The sequence below is a fragment of the Chlamydotis macqueenii genome, chromosome 19 (assembly GCF_036417535.1).
Source record: "Chlamydotis macqueenii isolate bChlMac1 chromosome 19, bChlMac1.mat, whole genome shotgun sequence".
Lineage (NCBI taxonomy): Eukaryota > Metazoa > Chordata > Aves > Otidiformes > Otididae > Chlamydotis > Chlamydotis macqueenii.
The window spans coordinates 5,731,223-5,747,136 of NC_141574.1; the positions used below are offsets into that span (position 1 = coordinate 5,731,223).

The 15,914-nt window shown below is 44.1% G+C and overlaps 1 protein-coding gene across 2 annotated transcripts in view; it reads left to right on the plus strand.

Moving 5' to 3' along the window:
• FAM222B (family with sequence similarity 222 member B) overlaps positions 1-15,914 on the plus strand; it is a 36,342-nt gene that overhangs the window by 226 nt on the left and 20,202 nt on the right. The gene's annotated exons all lie outside the window — the stretch shown is intronic.

Genomic DNA, 15,914 nt, shown 5'->3' on the forward strand with positions numbered 1-15,914 from the left:
CCCCCCACCCTCCGAGGCGGCGTGAGGTAACCCCGCGGTCGCGACCCTTCCGCTGTCGCGAAAACGCTGCGGGGCCGCTCGCGGGAGGCGGTCCCGGGCCCAGCCGCCTCCCCCCCCCCCCCCCCCCCCCGGGAGCCTCCTCCCCTCGGGCCGGAGCTCCCGGGCTCGTCCTTGTGAGGGGCCGCCTTGCCTAGGCCCCTCCGCGACCCCGGGCCCCGGGGCTCTCCCCGGCTGTGGAACCCGCCGCGGGAATCGCGACAGGACGTCAGCCGTCGCGACAGAGAAAATGCCTTCGGGGGGAAAAGGGGGGGGCTTTGCGGTTGCGATGTGTGCGAATCCTTTGTGTAATTCTTTCCCAAGAAAAGTGTATTTTTTTTTTTTTTTTGCAAGAGGTGTCGTTAATACGTCTCTCATCGTTTTTGTTTCCTGCCGACCGTTTTTTCAAGCACGAAGAAAACTGCAGAGCTTGACTTATCTGTTTTCAGTCCACTTGCGCAAGCAAAGTACTTAAATGCTTTTGGTTATGCAGCGTATGATGTTCCCAGAGCAGCACCTGCGGGGGCTCACGGACGAGTTCTGTCCTCCTCTCGGTATCACCTCTGAGTGCTAGGTACGAGTTTTAGGGCAAATTGCAGATGCAGGTTAGTTAGTTCAGTAGTAATTCACTGCGCTCGCTTCTTACCATAGCCTTAATTCTTTCTTTTTTTTTTAATCGCAACATCTCAAGAAAAGCGAAGTTTATTTGGAAAACTTTTTACAACAGTACTTTTACCCCTCGATTGCAGGAGCCCAGTTCTTTGTTGAACTGGTAGCTGCAGGAGAGCACGCTCTCGGTAGATGAGGTTGGGTTCCCGAGTGATGTCATTTGTGCTGGAGCAACAGTGGTGACTTTGAGATTGAATAAATCCTCCTGGATGTGTCAGGCTTCGTGATTTTGTATGTGCGCGCTGTAGAAACTTCGTCTGATTCAGCAGCTGACTGAGAAAATTCTGTGATCGGTGCTACGTAGGCAGTAAGGGAATATAGTGGTGGTAGTTGCTTTTTCCTTTCAGCGCGTGTATTTCTGATCGGATCTTTTTCCACCTAAAGAACTTGAACTTGTTAGAGTCTGTACATTTAAGTAAATACATAAAGCAGTGGGGGAAGATGCTGTTGAAGCATGTTACAGATATTAGAGGTGGCTCTCCCAGCCAGCAGCCTGGGGAGTGAAGGATGCAGGGGGAGCGTACAGGTGGTTCTGGTGTCCTGCAAAGCTGGTACAGAGGGTCCAAGAGCTCTGGGGGAAAAAAAAAAAATCAGCAACAACAGAAAGCAAGCAGCAGTGAATTAACTGACAGGTAGCGTTTAGCAGAGGAAGGTTTGGATCAAAACCAAGTAAGAGTCAGAATAAGCAGAGGGTAAGATTTGCAATAAATACAGCATCTCAGCTTCTGGGGAAAAATGCTTCTGTAAAAGAAAAGTTATATATTTTAAAAATTATATTTACACTGTGCAGTTGGGTAGAATTTCTGAGGTGAAGAAATCAGAGACTGACCCTTTTCTGGGGGAGTCGCAGGTCGGGCTGGGGCTAGAAGAGGGGCTGATGAATAGGCTGTAATTTACAAGCATCGCTTCAGATATTTTCAATATTTCTCAACTATTTTAAGAAGCCATATTGAGTTCAAGCCCAACCAGCCTGCTTGTCTAGAAAGAGGAAGGATGCGTATTGCTGGAACACGAATTAAGCAAAAATAGATAAATCTGACATAATGGATGACAAGGGAAAAATGATTGCTGAAAGATGCTGGCATGCTCTCTATTCCTTCATGCTTGGCGTGTATTTTGCAATGTTACACAGCTTTTGAAGTGTAAGAAAAGAAAAAAAAAATCTCATTTTGTGCTGAGATAAAAGAAAAGGCAGGTGCTTAAATTCTGTTAAGGATCAGCTTTGATACTGACATTAACTAGTGACCTTCCTGAGGGTTACCTCGCTGTCGTTTTGTGAATTTCTCAACAGAATAAATAACGCGCTTAGCGCCAAATAAATACCGTTTAATAAGATGATGTTTTTGATCCCCCTTTCGCTTCACATTGCAAACCGATTCGGACTTCTGCCTGAGCACAGCCTGGGGTGCTATTTCTGTTAATAACATTAAAAAATACGCTGGAGAATGTCCACATAGTATTGTTTTTTTCTCCAAATGTAAAATTGAGGAACCATTGTATTCTCTGTAGCTTGGATATTTGCCTTCATTTAAGTCTTATTTGTATTTGTTTCAAGTTGTCCTCTGATAGGTAAGCTTTTATATCTACGTTCGCTTCTGGGAACTGTTACCAGATCAAGAGGCGAAGTAAGGATTTCTGTCGAGGACTGAAGTATCTGTGTTTCCCAGAAGCACAGACTGCTGTACCACATACAGGAGCCTTGCTTGTATTCTCACCTGCGCTTGCCGAAGTGCCTGGACGTGGGATATTTTATGCTTTGTACCTGTTTCCTCCCCAGTACAATATTTTTCTTTTCCACCTTGTTTTTTTCCCCTTCATCTTTATTCTTCTTCATTTTGGACCTTGACTCATTACCGGTTGGCAGGTGGGGATGGGGAGAGGAGGAGGTAGAGGTGGTTGCCCTGACTGCCCCCACCCCAAAGCCTCCATCGCTGAAACATTTTGTGTCCTAGATAATTGCTGGCTCGCTTATCTTCAGCGAGGTGATGGTGAGGGGAACTACTGATTTATGAAGATGAGAGATGAAGTAATGTCCGTTCTGTATTTCTCTAAAGCTTGGTAATTTCCCGGATTCTGGGATTTATGGAATTACTAAATACACCAGCAAGAACACAGCCGCAACCTAACTCGCATGATTTATTTAACAGATGATCAGAACTTTTAAATAATTACTTTAAGAACATGCAGTTCACTGAAATACTACACCCAGCAGCTGAGTAACAGGTCACTCTGTCGCGTTGTAGACTGTAAGCAGGGCCTGCTGGCTCCTTTAAGGCTGTTTATGGGGTAGGATGCTCCTGAAGATGAGTAAAGGTTTCGCAGTTTTCTGCATGTGTAATGGAGTGTGTCACCACACTGCTTTCAGTATTCAGCATTTTAAACGTTTTCAAACTGGGAAGTTAAGTGAATAATTTACATTTTTATTCCTTGTGTGGTATGCCATAGTCCCGTTTTCCCATTGTATTTTGTGACTTGTATTAAAATCTTAACCATAACGGTCTTTGAGCAATTTTTTCTTTTAATTGCAGATCGTTACTTTGAATCTGAATGCTGAAATGAGTTTGTCACACTGTTCATCTTTTTTCTTTCTAAAAAAAATTGCTTTCCAAGTACTGATTCAGCTGCTGAGGAGCAGGGCTCCTGAAAAGGCTTTCTGCTGACTGGCATCCAGAAAAGTTGTTTTTAACTTTTCCCAAAGATATTTTTCCAATGACTTGTGTTCCTCAAAAGCTAAGCTTACTATCCCAAATAGGCATAGCTTGGCCTCGGTCTTGCCTACACCTGGAGCTGACAGAGACTGGCGCGTTCCTCGGCAATTTAATTTAAATGGGCAGTTAAAAAAAAAAAATACAACTGGTCCGTGGCTGATCTGGCTTTGTAGACCCTATAGACCTCTTTTCCTTAATTCTATACATTGTGTCTGGGTGTTTCTTCGTGCCTCGCCACTCTTTTTATATTTGGTATGTTGTTGCTGTAATTATTCTCCTGTTGTGCTCAGGAATCATGCATAGTTTACCTGTTCCCACTGCTTAACTTGTTTATACTGTGTTTGAAGATGAACCCCAATTTCCAGGGCTTGTGAAGAAAATGGTGATATTTTGTTACGGGAATAATTTCACAAGAATGGAGTTTGCCTGCAGTCTGACTTTGGTACGAAGTAACGGGGGTGTAATACTTGGGGTGTGCTGGGATGAAAACTGGGGGAGATTTTTTTTATTTTAAGTTTTCAAGTCAGTGTTGCCGAGTCTGTGGATGGTGGTGTGCTTGGAATGCGTGGAGCAGTTGAGTTCAACGAATTTAGGGATAACTCAACTGCTCCAGGGTTTTAAATAGATGTATTGATGGGTATACTATAGGGAAATGTGTTAGAAAACAGGTTTTCTGTAAATGCAATGCATCTGAGACGAAGCTTTAGGTAAAATTCTGTTGAATTAGGTGACAGGTCCTGCCTCCAGCGGGAGTGGGCTCTGCAGCATCTTTGGTGTGCAATGAATGAGAAGATTTTTTTAAATTTCTTACAATGTCTGTAGTAATGTGATGCAGAAAAGGTGAACCATGAAAGTGAAGCTATTTTTAGTATGAAGAAAAAAAGCAGTCAAAAAAATGATCTACCAAGTGATACGTTGCTGACGTCTGTAGTGCAGCCAACCCAATTAAGGTGCCGTATATTGTTTCCAGCAGGATTCTGATTGTTTCTAATTTGGGAACCATGAGAGAGCGAGTGGAAATAGGTGAAACGACATGCTTTGCTGTTTGGAGTGGATCTGTTATCTAGTTGTTTGCTGTAATTTCGCTTCTCATACTCGAACAATCTCCCTGCCCCGTGCTTCGCAGCTGAGATGGTAGCCATGCACAGCCTCCCCTGGGTGATTTCTTCCTGTATGGTGAGTGTGGGGTTCCTGGCGGAGAAAAACTGTTTGCTGCTGTAGGGAGAGCACAGGGCAGTGGAAGAGGGGAAAAAAAAAATAATGTGTGTTTTTACTTAGTAAAATATTGCATAAGGCAACGTTCAGTGCTGTGGATTTTTTTCATTTCCTGACCCCAGCGTATCCTTTGCTGTATCCTGCTATTCCTCTTCTTCCCTTCGTGTTGTTAAACTTCGAGCGTGCGTTTTAGAGGACTTGCGTATCACGGTCCTGCCCTTTCCTGTGGCTGCTGCCTTGCCACTCACTTTATTCCTCTCTGTAGGCAGTTTCTGCACGCAGGACGCTTTGAAAAATGTCAGACGATTACTGTCTTGAGTCAATACCGTGTAAATATCTATATGGGGTGAATTCTGTTGGATGGAAATAGCATTGTGTGAGCCTTTTTCAATAAAATGACAGAGATGCTCCCACTCTCCAAAGTAAACTTCCTCCTCTGCTAATCTTTTCTAAAATCTGGAATGGAAAAAGCATACATTTTTAACATCTGGAAAGGGGAGCCCTTCGTGCCTACTTTATTATTCCTCTATCCAGCGTTGCTCTTCATCCTTCCATTCTGTCACTGTTTTTCTTCGTTTAGGACGTCGTCGCGTGCTTTGACTTCTGTGGACAGGGAAAGTTAGATGTTTGCCCTTCTCTTCCACCTGTTTGGATTCTGGGCTGGTTATTTTCCCTCAGCTACAGAAAAGCCCTCAGCTTTTGCCTACACATGGGTGATGTGTTCCTGGAGCTAATTCATGCATCCCTTGACTTTAAATTGTTCACAACTACGCTGAGCGTTTGCGAATGAGCGAGGAGGAAAATCAGTGTGGGAAAAGGCCGGAGTAGGCAAGGGAAAACAGCTCTTCCAGCGCCCTTTTCCTGGTCACACCGTTGCCTGATTTTTAGTTTTCCTGTCTGTGAACTCTCCAGTGTTTAAATTTAGAAATGGCTTGTTCTGGAAGAAGTCACTTTTAAGATAGTTTCCAGAAGATTTGTGCGTAATTTAATCCCATTCAGGTTTGCTGCTCTGATCTGTGTTTAGCTCTTTCTCCCTTTCTCCTCTCCTAGTATTTTCTAGAAATTTGGAGGTTTCTCCAGTCAAAACTACAACAGCATTTATGAAGCTTTTTATAACTTTTCTCCTCCCTGTTTCTATTCATTGACAAAATGGTATTTTTAGAATTGTTGTTTTGTTAAAATAGCCTGAGTGTTTAAAAAATGTAACTTCAGTTTCTCTGATGGATCTCTTTTGTGACTGTTAGTATAAATGCTTTGGAAATTGAATGAGCGTACTTCTAGAAATTAGCCTGAATAATATGTTTAATATTTCTGATGTATGTTCTCTCATATTTACTATTCATTTCCAGCACAGCTTAGTTTAATATTGCAGGGCATCTTGTTACTTGCAGATTATCAGTGAGTGAAGTTGCTGATGAAGAACCAAGAAAAGGCTTCTTAAAATGTGACAGTACGACATAATATTTCAACCACTTAATTTTAAGTCCATGCAGGAAAGAATTAAGATTTTACATACTTCCATCTAGTGTGCGTGAGGGAACATTGCATCCACGGTTGAAAATCCCAGCCATTCCTGGCACTTCCAGTTGGGCAAGGATCATCTCATCTGTTGGTCTTTGTTAAGCAGTTACTGCTGATAAACCGTGTAGCAGCCCAGAGCTGACAGATTTTAGCTCTGAGTGTTTATGTGGCAGTAGCTTTGCCGTGTCCATAAAATGGCGACGCACGAAGTTTAAGAAAAATCACTGTGTGGCGTTCATACTCTCCTTCAGTGTGTTCTGCTCTATTTACTTGTCATCCTGTGCTGGAGTTTCAGCTGCTTGATTTATGAATTACTGCTATTGAAATAAAATTAAAGTGGCTGTTCAGTTATTTAAGAGCCAATTAAATCTGATTTTCTTCTGATGTAACATTTCCCATGAAAGTGCATAAACGCAGTCTGTGAAGGAAACTTAGATCTAAAATTGTTTAGTGTTTATTTTTTTATAATCTATGCTTTAGATGGCTCGACTTGTCAAGTAAAATCCATTGCAGTCTCACAGCAGGGAGTTCAAACGTTAAAAGTTACTCTATATAGGAAAATAAACCAGTTCTGGTGTCCAACCACAGCTGCTGGTTGGAGAATGTAGTCAACTAGAAGAAGGGGATTTCTGGTTTGCAGCACTTTTGGAGAATATAATTTATTTACTAGGCTTTGGTGACTTTCAAAAGTAGAAACAAGAGGTCTTCTGGGACTCAACATTTCTCAAATCATGGACTGTCCTGTCTTTAGGGATCGGCGTTTGTATTAGTTGAGTTTCCAGTATTGGAATGTGCTAATTACTGTGAGGTCCCCCGCTCACAGGGGATGCTCGGGACGAGGTGCTTTGAGAAATGCGACCCAAGAACCTCAAGCGGTTCGTGCAGGTCAGCAGAGCTGTGTCATTTGTTGCGTGATGTTGGGAGCCGACTTCACTCTTAATGATCTGGTGAGGCGCAGACATGCCAAAATGCTAACGATACCAGAAAAGACGCTCCCCAAGCCTTACAGTCCTGTATCCTCCTAGCAAGAAATACAGCAAGTGGAGAATGAGCAGGTACCTCTCAATATGTGTGGCAATTAAAATGTGTCTCTTGATTTTGGCATTTCTTATTAGGGGAAATGACAGTGCCAATCCCAGTTTTATTTTTACAATTTAACACTGTACATTCTGTCTTCTGTAGGCTGGGAGGGTGCTGGCTGAGACTTTCGATATTAAAGGTCTAGTTTGCCTTATTTTTTATTCAAAATAAATCATATTGATGCAGATATAATTTTATTTCTAACTAGACAAGTCTGCACTAGCCAGCTCTCAGCTTTGTGGCGTCTGTCTCAAACAGGATCACAGATATGGAGAAAATGATTTATTTTAGTTTCCAACGCTTAGATAAAATTCTGGTTTTGCGCAGATGGCACTGAAAGGATAACACATAGCTCAGACAAATTTGTATAAAGCACTGTGTATTTGTACCAGAATCCAAATCTTCAGTACATCAGCAATATTGAGGCTTATATTACTGGTGTACTAGCCTGGGTTTTTTGAGTGGATAGAATTAATTTCTACGTGTAGAGGTTGGCGGGGTTGGTGTACTCTGGTCTGGCTGCTCCGTCCATCTTGGTGGGGTGCTTCCAAGATGCCCAGCCTGGTACCCTGAAGAGCTATTGGGAATTATCTGGTTGATTTTGGAGAATGCTTTGGAGTTTTTGGATGGGAAATGTTCAGAGCAGAACAGGAGCATGAGGATGCTTGGCTTTTTGGAGAGGTTCGGAGATGGTTCAGGCGTTTGCGAGGTACCTGCTCCTCCGTCAAAGGCTCTTATAAAACCCTGTAGTAGAGCGTGATAAAGAAAATTCTGGTAGCTGCACTAATTCTAAATAAATGTTTACTAAACAACATTAATGGCTTTAAAATGTTTTTAGGAATAGTTATTAGTCCTTCAGACTTGTATGGTGAAGGGAGTCGTGTCTCGATGGGGGGCTGCCATTTTAATGGTTCCTGGCAGGAGGCCTATTTTGATCATGCAAATTAGGTTGGAAAAAGTAGGCTAAGCCATTAAAAAGTAGGAGACATCATGAAATTTTAAGTTTTTAAGGTGACTGGTTTTCTAATTATTAACAATTTTGTTATCGTTGTTTACGTGTGTCACTTCATTTCCCTTAATTGTCATGTCCTCCTCCCCTGACGCTGACAACCTCAATGCCTCTTGCACCCACTGCTCAAAATGGGAGCCATAGTCTGTTGGCTATTTTATTCTCAGCAAGGTGCTTGGAAGTACTGCCACGTGGTGTGATTTGTTGTGCAATTAGAAATGCAGATACAGGCTTTTTTTGTTGCACCATGGTTAATTTTTTCTGTTCTGTTAACATTAATAGGGACTGAAGGTTAAACTTGGCTTGTGTAAACTCTGGGTATTTGCAGGGTGCTGACTGGCAAGGGGATTCATTCTGGCAGTGAGAAAGGGGCATCTGTGCAAATGGGCAAGGACCAGAGCCAGTGGCCGCAAGACTGGATCTCAAGTGAGGAGACACTGAGGTTTTCACCAGGATGATCTCTTCCCAGGCTCCGCTTTCCCTGTCAGTTCCTGTCCGGGAGGATGAGCTGTTCTCCAGCGGAGTGGCACGACACTGGTGGAACACGGGTTCCCACTGGGGATGCAGGGAAGAGCCCCGTGCTACCCGTCCTAGCTGGCACGTGGACCCTGTGGCCAGCATCCCGCAGAAACACTGCAGCCCGTCCTTCGCATCCCGCTCCTCCAGGCAACGAGCGTGTCAGGGAAATAACTATCTTGGCACCTGCCGGCTCGCGAGCTTCATTTAATCCTATTAATTTTTAATAGAAAATTAATATTAAGCTAGCGTACTTCTAACGTGACTTTGCCTGTGCGGAGAAAGACCTCCGGTTTGTGTTTGCTTTGGAGGAGGAGAGTCTTGGATCCTGCAGGAGTGAGACCCTCGTGGCGGAGCCGGCAGCCGGAGCAGCGTGGGGCTTTGAGCTGGGGGACGCGTCTTTGCAGGGCTGTCACCTTCAGCAAATACAGTAGTAGTGCCCTGTTCCGCTTCGGTGATCACAAATGTTGGTTGGATTTCAAATGTCTCTCTCTAAAAGTAGCGCTCTGCGGCGGGGTGTTGTTTGTATGCCGCACTGCTTGGATAAACTGAGGGGAACTGGGGATTTCCAGCTAAATGTGCGCAACAGATGTATTGTGTGTCACCTAGCACAGAGCTGACCTGGCCACTGTCTGGTGGAAAATGCCAAGAGTTGAATAGCAATTTTGTGAGGACTTCAGTTAATGTAAGCGATTTGGGGGGGGCGGGGGGGAGTGTATTTTTAATTACTGTTTTCACTAGGAGCTGCTAAAGGAGAGTTGTGCTGGAGATGGAGAGTTTGCACCCAGCCACCCGGTTGTGGCTTTGCCGCAGTTGATGTTCTGCAGCCTCCAAAACAGTAAACTTGAAACAGGAAGGTCTGCTCTGTGAGTTGATGGTATCTTTCTCGTTAAGATAGATTCTGGGAAAGTAAGCTGCATTCCTTAGCTCTTGCAAACCTTGTTAATTGTTTTTTCTCACAGCCTTAGCCTGATCTTATCATGTAAGTAATTGTTGCATCATATTTGCTTTATTCTCTCTACTGGGAAGTCAGATAATTGCTTTATACTTTTTAATGGGAAGTGTTTGGGAAGCCTGTTACCTCCAAGATGTAGGTGAGCAGTGCAACACTTGCATTTCTCCCAGCTTTTCTGGAGCTCGACAGGCCGCGAGCAGAAGGGAGGCACGGGTGGCTGGCACCTCCTCTAGAACTGAGCGGCAGCCATAAAGTTACTCGGTGTTTTAGACTCCGGCATAAAAGCAAAGCTACCAGTTCTGATGTGCCTTTTATTTAGGTGTATCGCATCTGCGGGAATATTCAGCCAGACTTTCCTTATGAAGTAGTATTATAGGATTTTAATTATTCATAGTCAGTTTAATTGTTCTTTCTTGCATATTTAATTGTAATAGCATGCTGTATATCACGGTGATTTCCCAGAAGAACTGTACACCAAAGGAAAGCCATTCAGGTATATAGTCTTAAATATGTCCGTGCTAATCTTTGTTGTTTAATTTTGGAGCAGAATGGGATGTTATCAGATGTTTCTTGCGGAGAAGCAGTTATGCCAAATCACTGTTTCACTTAGTCTCTTCAGCTGAATTCTTCAAGCTCAAATAGCTGCTTTGATTTTCACTGATGACATTTACGTTGTCTTGCTTATTTTATGAGGAAAAAATGCTTTGTGGGAGGGAGGATGTGACTTTTGTTTCCTTCTCTGAAGGGAGGAACCTCTATCAAAGTCTTTGGAAGTGCCAATCGATTCCTTCCAGAAGATGAAGAAAGGGAACAGGATTTTTATTGAGTTCTTTTCAGTGATCAGAATAGCAATGCCAAAAGCTTGTGTGATTAAGGTTGGTTTGGGGTTTTTTTTTTGTTTTTTTTTTTTTTAACAACTAGGATGGGCTCTTAGTGCTTGGCGTGAGAAAATACTGGAGGCACAGGAACTGCAAATGCATTCGCAATTTGATTTGCATTACCCTCGTTCTAGAGCTGGTTCACGCTTGTAAGGCCCTTGGTGAAACCGAATCCCTCGTGTCTGGAGAGCAGGATTGTTCTCTGAGATTTACCGTAGGAGTTGAAACTTCTGAAAAATCTGTTTACAATGTGTCTGAACTGGAGGACAGAGGACACAGTAGAGACTGTTATCTGTTTACTGCTCAGATAAGGAGGTGGAATAGATTGCTGGCCTGTTTCTGAACTCTGCTTAATGAATGGTTGCTAGGCAAATTGCATCTCAATCAGCTTAATCCTCAAGATGTCATTTACAGGTCTGCTCTTTGTGAGGGCCAGAACCGTGTGCTTTCAAACTGCACAGGCCAGAAATTGCTAGCAAAGCAGCTTAGAATAGCTTGTTGAAAAATTCAGTGTACATGTGTTGCTGAGCTGCCCAATTTAAAGCGCCCGTTGTCGCAGGGCCAGCGTTGCGTGGCCGTGCGCTAGATCAGACATTCGGTGATAGACAGGAGGCAGCAGCATCCTTCGCACCGTTTGTGGATCAGCGCAGCGTACATCGTAACGTTTTGGCGGTGGATGAACGTGGAAGAAAACGTTTCTAAATGGGGACTGCACTGCTGACGTGATGAAAGGTATTTCTGTTTTGGCTGAGTTTGCTCGCAGCCAGGTGTGATTTTTGGGGTGTACGCAAGGGATGTGATTAACTGTGGCAAACAGGTGAAAATGGGAGGTGGTGTTACTGGCATGGGGCAGGGAGCTGGGGCTGGCCTCGGTGAGAGGTCTCTTAATGAGGAGAGGGCACGGCCTGGCTGTGTGAAGGCTTTAGCCTGCCTCTCAAACGGTGAGCTTTCTCCTGCAGCGTCGGGAGGGAGCCAATTAATTGCATATGCTGGTATGCATGTTGCCCACATACATTAGGCTCACGATTTAGTCCAAAGGAAAAAGTTTCCTAACATGGTTAAGCTTTAACAGTCTCTTTGTAAAGAAAGATAACAAGATATTTGTTTTTATTGGTTTCCCATGACAGCAATTAATCTTGTTGCAGGCAGAGCATTGTTCTTTGCATGGCTACACCTTCCTTTCCTTTGAAATATATCCTCTGCGGGCGCTGTGTGTCGTGACACTGAACACTGTAAACGCAAACTGGAAAAGACTGGACTTGTTGAATGCTGAAGACATTTTAGAACTGTTTGTGGTCACCGTGTGCTGATATGAAATGTCCTTCACGTGGCACCGTTATTAAAAGTGCAGGTGAAAGTGTAGCGTGTGAACTTTGCAGTGCTTACCTAGCTTGGATGCCTGCAGCTTTTGTGTTATTCAAAAATACTGTTACAATTTTAGGAAGAGATTGTATTAAAACGTGGAGAGCCTCTCCAAATAAAGCATAAATAACATATTCCACCTTAGTCACCAACAAAATGACGGTGGTGCTTGCATCTTTACGCTGTAGATGGGAAGAGGACTGTGGAACAGAAGACTTTGTGATCAGAGAGCGCTTTTCATGCAAATGAAGATTTTATTACATGCTGCTGAATCAGGGGCTTGTGTAGCGAGAACAGCACAGAAGTGATAAGATCACTTTGTCATAGCTTGAAATTTTGCCCAGCGTGTCTTTCAGATCGCTGAAACAGGCAAGAAACACTCTTGTTAAGGGCACAGCAGTAACTGATATGATATTTTGGGGGAAGGGATGATTCTTCATGGTACGGTCTGTCTGCAGTGATCTGCCACGTGTCCACAGCCCTGATTTCAAAGCGACGGGAAACTGCAACGTGTGGGTGACCCTGCGTAGCAGCAAAGTCATAAAAGCTCCCATTCCTCATGGGATCCCGGCTCTGCTCTTGCCCAAGCGAGCGCAGAATCTCCTCTCTGCTGCAAGCCAGGAGCCGTCAGCGTTGGTTGGAGCGGAGTTGCCCATCCTTTTGGCTGGGATAGCCTGCGTTGCCTGTTCCTAAGTCACTCAGGGACTCTGTGCTGTGTTTTGCTGCAGAGGGCACCCATCCAGGGCTGGCTCTGTTGATTTTCCTTTTTATTTGTTAGCTCATATAGTCTTCCCGATGTCCTTCTTTCATGGTTAGAACCGGTTTGGTTTAATGAGGAGTGTTGTTGCCAACAAGCGAATGGATATGTGTAGTGGAATCGGCATCTGAATCTTCCCCTGCAGATGGGTAGTGTTCAGCATCCCGATGTGACCTTGGTGAAAGTTCTCCGGCGTGTTACTTTCCCTCTTTATTTATCTCCCTTGCTGTGTAGCAGCTTCCCTTACAGAGAAGCGTCTGAGCTATTGGAAATCTGGCCTCTCTTCTCTTCCTCTCTCCAGAGACATTGTCAGCCTGACACCCAAGCTACGTGGATTGATGCCTGAATATTCTGCTTTTGCACAATCAGGAGGCATTCAGTGAAGCAGCAAGATGAGTGAAGTTTAAGATTTAGAACTGACATTTTTAGATGCTTTTCAATCCATAATTTTGAATAGCCTTAGTGAGGAAGGTCAGAGGCTTCCTTCACGTGGGATGCCCCCGTATGTGTGTGGTGAGCATCCATCGAAGCGTATAGCACAGGGGAGAAGCGCGCTTAACAGCCATCAGATTATAGCATGAGGCTGTTCATATTTCAGATTCTTGTCTGAAGAGTCTAGGAACAAAATCTAGCCCTGCACGTTCCTGCAGTTTCAGAGCAGCAGAATGTAACAGTTTTTCCCATTTTTCTCATGGAAATTACGGTAAGGATTATTCAGTGTTTAAAATCTGGTTTATACTGGCTTCTGAATTTCATTTAAAATAAACATCTGGAGAGGTTTTTGGTCTCCTGTGCAAGACTGTTGTCTGCCTCGCTCGTTAAAATGACTTCTGCTTTGTTTTCAGTGAAAGGCAAAGGCCTAGATCATTTCAGCCCAGAGGCAATCTAAATGGTTCACCTTCTGCAGTTAGAAATTTCCACAAGCGCGCAGGCTGTCGGGCAGATATTTCAAATTCTTTCTCTCGGGGAGTGTGGCAGCTAAAGGTATCTGTTTCTTCTGTGCTGCTCTTTGGGATCTGCAAGGCCGCTACCTGTAGTGCGATTTGTACCTCTGCAAAGCCTCGTTCTCCCAGCGCTGAGCGCGAACCGGAGCGGATGCTCTGTTCAAGGAAGATTACAGTCTTGTCCCTTTGCAGCTTGCAGTACAAAGTCCTCCTCCAGAAGATTGCCATGGTTTGCTGGTATCCCGCAGTCAGATCGGTGGAGCAGTGTCGCACAGCGAGTAATCGGTTATTTATTCAAACAGCCATTACATTTGGGATATATTTTCTCTGATTTGACAGGAGCTCGCTCTTCTGCTCTTCACTGGAGGCTGAAAATGTGTGCCCATGGCGCGAGTGCTTCCTCTGTCTTTCTGGCTTTGAAATGGGTTCCTGTTGCTCTTTGGCAGACCCTGAAGCAGTGATCTGTGGAAGCAGTGTATTCAGAGCGGGAGTGACTTTGCCTCTTTCTTTTCTCTCTCTATTTATGTCTGTATGGGATCAGCTGGTCCCACAGTATGTGTGAAGTAGTTAAATTTTAGCCTGCATCTGTAGGATGTGATTTTTTCCCCCTCCCCTCCAGTCACTTTGATCAAATCAAATAAAAATGCAGTGCTTTCATTTCTAGTTTTGTAGTTTCAAAGACAATCTCTTGACATGCTCTAGCAGTCTGGACCCGAGTCTTTTTTTTTTTTTTTTTTTTTTCCCCTTAGTCCAAAGGCGCACTGTGTCTTGTGCCTTTCTCTGTATCAGCAGTTGCAATCTGCATTGGCTTTTATCTGCATCAGAAGACAAATGGAAGAGAGCGAGACACTGCAGGAATGGGAAACAGACTTATATGTGCAATGGAAACATGCAATCCTTACGTTCAGTCTGCCACATGGAGTACAGACCAGTTTCTGTATTGGAAATCTGTAGCCTGCACTCCTAGAAATGTGCGTTTAGGTTTTAGGCTTTGAAGGCTGATTAATCCCCCAGCAGTTAATACGAACATAAAATTTTCTGTGATGTCAAGCCTTTCCTTCTAAAAGCTTGCTGCTTTTTTTTTTTTTCATATGTCAACTATACAAAGCAACACTCAGTTTGAGAAATCAGCATTCAAACACTCTGTAAGCACTTTATTTTTGTCTGCTTTGTGAGCAGCTGAACACATGTCCAGGCTGAAATACACTGAGCTGCTGCTTCCCGGTGAGCGTGCCAGTGCCGCTCGGCACAGAGAGCGGTGAGGAGATTCCTGGCTGTGCAGGCGCAGGCGAGTTTGGAACTTTGTCCGGTGTCCTGAACAGGCACTCCTGACCTCCATCCTGGAAAAACACGTCTGTTCAACGGCATCTCGGAGGAGAGGATCCCACCTAAGCCCTACTGAATCATACCCAGTTTCTCAGTGAGATGAGCACTCTGGCCGCTGTCATCCCGACCAAAATCCAAACTGTCTCTGATGGCATTCGTGGTGTTGCGGTATGCGTTACTTTTTCAGAGTAGTAGTGCTTAAAGCAAAGTGTGTTTCTGCATTAAGGAGTCAGATTCAGCTATTCAAAGCAAGTTGATAAATTGCTTTTCATTAAGTGTCTGAGTGCCAAGGGGTTCGGTATGTGTTCCAAGGAAAAAATACATTAATTACAGCTTCTGTAGAGCATTTATCAATCGCATAGTTATAAACAGTACTAATGCAGTTAATTGAAGGTAGAAAAATTTACCTTTTGAATTTGTTGACTGTAGCAATTCGATGGTTGGAAAGACAAATTGTCTGGAAATTAAAATCAAGCAATACTTTGGAGATTGCCTGAGCAACTGTCTCAAGCGTACCCTTGACCAGACTCTCACAGAAGGAGTGTGCTGCCTTTTAGCGCCAGATGCGCCGCGGAGGTCGGGGCTGTTACGGCCCGGGTTATCGGGAGCTTGGCGTTTGTGCAGGCGGGTTCGTGCTGTGTTTGCCGTTGAGGTACGGTGGAACGGGCTGCAGTAGCAGTATTTGTTCTCGTCTCGCCCACGCAGCCAGGTTGTGTTTGTCATGCCAAGGGATGTCTCGCTGCCTGTAGTACGGTTACAACTGCCTCTGTGTCCCGTCCGTGCAATTTATTGCTCTGTGTGTGATGTGGTGTGTTTTGGTTTTTTTTTTTTTTTTTTAAAGAAAGCAGCAAGCGCGGAGGAGGGAGGATGCATAAAAGGAACCAAAAATCTCCTACTCACCTGTAGACAGTAAAACTTACTGTGAAAAAAGAAATCTT